Source organism: Hakea prostrata, chromosome 9 (genome assembly GCF_041222555.1).
Source record: "Hakea prostrata isolate BN-2017 chromosome 9, UWA_Hpros_2, whole genome shotgun sequence".
NCBI lineage: Eukaryota > Viridiplantae > Streptophyta > Magnoliopsida > Proteales > Proteaceae > Hakea > Hakea prostrata.
Window position 1 is genome coordinate 20,942,522 of NC_142608.1, and position 7,450 is coordinate 20,949,971.

The window sequence follows — 7,450 nt, forward strand, 5'->3', positions numbered from 1 at the left end:
GTCTTATTGTGTTTAATATGTTCACCAGTTCAGTGTTTTGTTTTCTCGAATTTTTTGAATTTTGTGGGGGATTGTTGTAATTTTCATAGTTTTATTTGAAAATTCAATCAATTTATTTTCCTAAAGGTTGAGTCTTTTCCTAAAAGACACCTAAATGGCCAATAGGTGTCTTTGCTAACAAACATGCCTTAAGGGTAGAGGTTTGTTCTTTGGGAGACAACCTTTAGTGGTGTCTCTTACTTTTCTATATAAAGGTGGGAGATGTTTTGTTTATATCGCACAAAACATGTTTTTGAGAAGTGGTATTTTCCTTTAAATTGTGTCAATTGGTGAGTGTAACTTTACGGATCCCTTAGTCCATCAATTACGGGGTGCACTGTCTATGATAAAGGGGTTGACTGATCTTGCAGGTAAAAACGCATTCAGACCCATGTGCACTATTCGGGGCGTTTAAATACCTTAAAGAAAGTGTCGTTACCGGCACGTTTCAACTCCATCAATTTTCGTTTATCAAGATGGTAAATGGATGTACATAACAAAGCTTTTGAAAAGGGTTTTGTTCATGCCATTTGAATCAAGATAAGTTTTCTAATTCTGCTCTATTTGTCTTATATGATTGCCCTGTGGTAATATATTTTCAACACTTATCCATTTGATGTTGTTTGGTTTGTAATTTTGCAAATAAATTTTTGGTAAATGTCGTCAGTAATATGTTTGTGTTATAAATAGAGAATATATATTAAATACAAATAATAAAATTAGAACAAGATGAATTCAACTATTCTATCGAGTTATTAATTACATATTTATAATAGAACTAACATCTTTTTTGATATGGAAATATCAGAGTCTACAAATAAATACATTTTATGATTCTCACACACAAATGATCTTGATATAGAATGATGGATTGTTAAGATCTTCGGTTAATATGGGAATGCGGATCACCAATATCCCACGCTAAGATAGTTGAGATCTTCATTTGGAAGTTACATCATTTGGTTTGATCTCTTTGTAGGTAATAGACATCCATAAATAAATATTATTTATAACATCCACATTGGATGCCTACCAGTAGAGAATGTAACTTATTAAAACCTTACTAAAAAAAATCATGTGAGAAAAAATCATAGTGAAAGAAAAAAAGTGTACATATCTAAATAATACATATTGGTATTTGTGTCATAAAAAACTTTATTTAGAAAACTCAATGTGACAAAACCTTGGTGAATGGAAAAAGAGTGCAGGCACATATTTTACTCCCCCGATGATAACATCATTGAGTATTTTTGAGTACGCATATTCTAATATCATATATTAGCTTCTCAAAATTTCAAGTAAGCAATGCTCAATAAATAAATCTACCAAATTGTCATTTGAATTAATTCAATGAACATCAATTTCACAATTTTGTTAAAGATCACGGTGAAAAAGGAATTTCGGTGAAATATGTTTCGTTCTATCTCCTTTGATGTATCATCTCTTAAATTGAGCTATGCATGCATCATTATCTCCATATAATATTGTTGAAATCATTTTTTCTAGTAGAAGCTCGCATGCTTCCTGAATATGTTGTATCATTGATCTTATCTAAATATTTATTGATTTATGAATTATTATCTTTACATGATTTGAAGAAGTAACAGTTATAGTTTGTTTTATTGAACATAATGAAATAGCTAACATTTACTTATGAATAAATATGTTGTTTGATATATAATTTTATATAGATATGATAAATATCTGCATCTGCATAACAAGTAAGTTGATGTCTACATTCATAAAATAACATCATGTCAATAATTCATCGAAGTTACTAAAATATATATTTAACAATATTCTAGTTTATTTGTATTGGAGAAGAGATAAATTTTGCTAATACACTTATAGAAAATACTATATCCATTTGTATACTATTAGCAAAATACATTGGTGCCCCAATTGCACTTATATATGGTATTTCAGGACCAATAAATTATTCATTGTTTTCATGAGATTGAAATGAATATTTTCTTTATGTCGAGCAATATCACAATCATTGGGGTACTTAATGAATATATTTTATTTATGTAACATCGCTCTTAAACCTTCTCTATAGAAGTTAATTGATGAACGAATATTCTATTCGTCAAATAATCAATTTGTAAGCTTAGACAAAACTTTATCTTTACAAATCTTTCATTTCAATTTTCTTTAAATAATATATTGCTTTTGGAAGCTTTTCAGTAGTTTCGATGATATCAATATATACATTTATTATAATAAAATTAGATCAATATCCTTTAATAAATGTATACTAATAAATTTGATTCATTTAGTAAATATTCACTAAAGAGATTATACCATATATGCCATGATCATCTCTAAAGCTTTATTTAACAAACTTCTTATGGATTTTTATGTGCTTCAGGCATTTTGAATCCTTTAGGGATTTTTATACAAATTTCACACTTGAGTGAGCCATATAAATAATCAATAATAATATCCAATAATATGTATGTCAAAATTTTCATATATTGCTGACTAATAAGATATCTGAAGGTGATTGTTTTCAGGTGGACTCGCTTCTTCTTTGGAGACGGGGGAAAAAATCCGTTGAAAATAGTTGTTTCCGGCATCGGTGTGCTGGTGTGGCTTAGCAGTAGTGAGTGACCCTTGTTTCGATAGGGTTTCTGGTTTTTTGAATATGTTTTGACCCTCATTTTCATTAGGGTTTTATATCTCTTCTGTGAAGGGTTTCTTCGAACTTCTTCGGAAGTTTTCGCATAGCTTCTGGTATTGCCAGCATTACATGACTAGGTGTGGTACTTTGAGTTTTCTTTTATGTTCCTGGGTTATTTATCAAGGAGCTTGAACTTAGGGATTTCTCTTTCCCGTGAGGGGTTTTTGCCCCTTTCTGTTTCTTTTCCCATCATTCCATTAAATCCCTTTTAACTTTACTGCAACTTGTTTGTTTGATAGTTCGTTTTTTCAACAATACCTTCAGCTGTTTTGTTTGATAGTTTCATTTTATAACATTTACCTGCAATTGCTTTTTGTTTGATAGTTTATTGGGATAATTACTATTGCCCCCTTGTACTATGGTTTTATTACTAATCAAACCTATTTCTTTATGAAATTATTGTTGCCCCCCTCACTTCTAACGGTGTTAAGTGGTTGTTAACATCAAATATGTAATGTCTATTTTGCCCTTCATTAAAATTAAGAAATTAAAAATATGACATTACCCTCATTTTTAGAAACTATATTGAATATCAATTATATCCTTAAAATCTTATATTTTAAAATAAATTTTGACTTTGGTGGGACCACATACTTTGTACAATGGTTAGCATATATTAGGAGATTTTCAATTTTCAACTTTGAATTACATTTGATATTTCCTAATATTTTAGTTTCTATTTAAGTTTTATTTAATCACATATTTCCTTTATTCGACGAATTCTTTTTAGAGAAGAAAAATCAAGTCTTTTCTTTATTCGGTAGTTTCTTTTTAGAAAAGAAAAATTAATTTAAAGTTAATTTTTCTCCATAGTTAATTAAGGATAGTATTATAACTTGCAAAAGAGTAAATAAGTAAAGAGATAATTGTAGGGTTATTTCTGGGTTTTAAAAAAAATATATAGATGCCACATCATCAGTAAACTAACTAAGCTTAACGGAAGGGGGCATTAGTAATTTTAAACAAAGTTAAAGGTTGGATTAGTAATTTTAAAAAGTAGAGGGGATAAAGTAGTAATAAAATCGAGTACAAGGGGGCAACAAGGAATTATCCCTAGTTTATTTTATAACATTTCCCTGCAACTGTTTTGTTTTGTTAGTTTATTTCTTTATCTTTACCTGCAATTGTTTGTCTGTAGTTATTTTTTTATGGTTTGATGAATGAAACCTACCTCCATACGGATTTCTTTGAATTAAGAACTTTTCCATCTTGCCAAGTGGTAGGTGTATGAAATCAATATACTATTATTGTATCTTTTCTTGAACTAACCAAAGTGATATTTTTCTTTGTTTTTGTTTCTTTTTAGTGTGAACTGTTTGTCCTGTTTCCATTTTTCCTTTCTGTGTTGTTATTCTCTATCTTTTAAGTGCTTTTCTTAGTGCAGGTTTAATGGCTACTTCACAATCCGAACCTCTCCAAGAGGATGAGGGTGACCCTTTAGTTCCTGCAATAGCTTCCTCAGCGGATGTTATTTTACCGAAAGATGACCCACCGGAGTTCAGTTCTATACTCAATATTCCACCCATGGATGTTGCCAACACTGTCATTGGAAAGGTTATCACATCCAAAAAAGTAACAGCATCCTCTGTTTCATGGTCTTTATCTAATGCTTGGAGATTACAGAGGGATCTAGCAGTGTACAAGATAGGCCGACACACTTTCCTCTTCCAATTACTGAATCAAGCGGAAGTTCAAACAACAGTTCATGGCGGTCCTTGGTTAATCAAAAGCCATTTAATGATTATTCAGAGATGGGAACAACATATTCCAGTGGACAGGGTTTGTTGGGAAATGCCATGTCAGCATTTGCAACATCAGCCTCTATTGGTTTTGATGATAATAAGCATGAATTACTAATGGCTATATTGAGTTATGATGTTTTAGTTCAAGATGAGAACAAGTGGACCAACTCCAAGTCAAAGCCATATGCTCAAGTCAAAGCCAAGATCATGCCAAGATAGACATGAAGTCTAAGTCAAGATGACCATGCCAAGATGGACATGAAGACCGTTGCACAAAATCAAGTCGAAGATCAAGACTTAGGTTGAATTAGGGCTTAGGACACTCTCGCATACACATTCATGTAAATGCATCAATTATATGTAATTCACATTACTAGAGTGACCTAGGACATGTTAGTGGGGTGTACAATGCTTAGGATTGACCAAAAAGTCCAAAAACCCAAGCCATGTCCCTGCCCCAACTTAAGTCAGCAAAACAGAGTTCAGACGGACAGCCGTCTGAGCAGACGGATGTCCGTCTGTATTGATAACTCTGTTTCTCAGAAAACAACAAAAGGCCAGACGAAATTTCCGTCTGGCAGACGGACGTCCGTCTGAGCCAGTCCAAGCCAGACGGATGACCGTCCTGGGCAGACGGATGACCGTTCGGCGGACGGATGTCCGTCCGAGCGATCCGAGGCGACCGATGACCGTCTGGGCAGACGGACATCCGTCTGGCCCAGATTTGACTATAACGGCTAGTTTAAAGAGAATATCCTCTACAGCTGTTTGCAACGGATACTTTTGAGATGGATGACCGTCTGACTAGACGGACGTCCGTCTGGGCTAAAAAACAGGACAAAAATGTGTCCGTTTTCTATCCGTTGGGGATTGGGTTTTGGCACTCAAAGGTGCTCTATATAAACCCAATTCACCTCATTTGAGAGGACCAACACTCACACTTGATCACCCACTCCCCAAGTGATCCTAAAGCTCTCAAATTGCAAGAAAGCCTTGTGCTTTGCCTTTCACCTTCTCCCAACCTTGAAGAAATATACCAAGGTGTTTCTAAGCTTGTGGAAGCCAAGCTTGATGTGATTGAAGGCGTCGGTGATGCATACATTTCCATTTCAGCATACAACTCACATTGCATCATATTCACACAAGAGGTAAAGTGTCACACCTCTTAAGGTAACATCCTTCCTTTGTAACTGTTTCAATTCTAGTCTAGGTTGGTAGATTAGAATTGGTCATTGGGTGCTCTTGCCCCGTGAACAAAGATTGCTTGGGTGCTCTTGCCCGTAAACAAAGATTGTTAAGGGGTGCTCTTGCCCTGCTTGTTAAACAAAGATTGTAAAGGGTTCTCTTGCCCCGCAACAAAGATTATTGTAAGGGTTTGATCTCTACCCATTGTATTGAAAGAGAATCAATAGTGGAATACTCTCTTGAGGCCAAGAGAGGAGTGGACGTAGACTTGTATAGTCGAACCACTATAAATCTCGTGTTGTGGTTGCTTGTATTGTTTAGTTTCATTTGAATTTTCAATTTACCGTGTATTTCGGCACAAACCGAAAAATTGGGACAATCTACTAGTTGCAACCTAATCACCCTCCTCTAGGTTGCACCAACAATTGGTATCAGAGCAGGAGCTCAAATTAAGATTGAAATCAATCTTCAAAAGAGTCAAAGATCATGGCCTTTACTTTTTATGAAGTTCCTTCAAGAACCGAAAGTCTTAACACCTCTAGACCTCCATACTTTGATGGAGAAGACTTTGCCTATTGGAAAAATAGGTTTGAAGACTTTGTGTGTGCACATGATATCGATGTGTGGAACGTCATAACATGTGGACCAAATGAGGTTCTCAAAACAGATGAACATGGCCATAAGGTACCCAAACTTAGAGCCGAGTGGACTTCAACCGACAAGGTCAAAATTCAACTAAACCACAAAGCAAAAATGTTTTTGCAATGTGCGTTAAGTGAAAAAGTCTACAATAGATGTGGCATTTGCAAAAGTGCCAAAGAAATTTTTGATAAGTTGGTAATCACATATGAAGGGACTGATCATATCAAAAGGATGAACCTAGACATCTACATGCTTCAATATGAAGAGTTTAAAATGTTAGATTATGAGGATATTACTTCTTTATTTAGTAGATTTACTAACATTGTGAACAAGTTATATAGCCTTGGAAAAGAATTGGCAAATGAAGACGTAACTAGAAGAATTATGAGAGCTCTTCCACCCTCATGGAGACCCAAAAGGACAGCAATTCAAGAAGTGGGGAATCTGTCTAAAATTACCATTGATGAGCTAATGGGATCTTTGCTAGCTTATGAAGCGGAGCTTGAAGAAGACAAGCAAGCAAGCGTGCAGCAAGATCGAAGGAAGAGGTCCATAGATCTAAAGAGTGCCACCAAGGAAGAAGAAAAAAGTGAGAGTGAAGAAGAAGACTTGGACAGTGAGCTCTACCAAATCGCCAAAGAGTTCAAGAGACTTCTCAAAAAGAAAAGAGGGAAGCATCTTCACAAAGGAGAATCCTCTAAGGAGCACAAAGGTAAAGATCCTTCTAAGAAAAAAGGTTATGTTTCTAATGTCACTTGTAATAAGTGTAGGAAACCGGGCCACATCAAGTCTGAGTGCCCGAATATGGCTAACATATCCTACAACACAAGTGAGGAGGAAGAAGAGGAGGAGTCCAAGGAAGAAAGAATCAACTTGGCTCTAATGGCAAAGTCCATGGAAGAACAAGAAGACCTTGAGGTAAATTCTTCCCATAATCCTAATTCCATTAGCAATAATGATAAATGATTAATAGATGACATTGATAGGGACAACTCATTTGGAGTATTGTTCAAAGTTATTAAGGACCCTGAAAAAGGGTATTAAGAAAGAGAATGTCATTCTCTTTCCTTTTATGCATTCATGTAGGGGGAGAGTGCATATGTGAGGGAGAGAAGTTGTTAACTTATGCATTAATTCAGGGGGAGCATAAGTTAAGAAG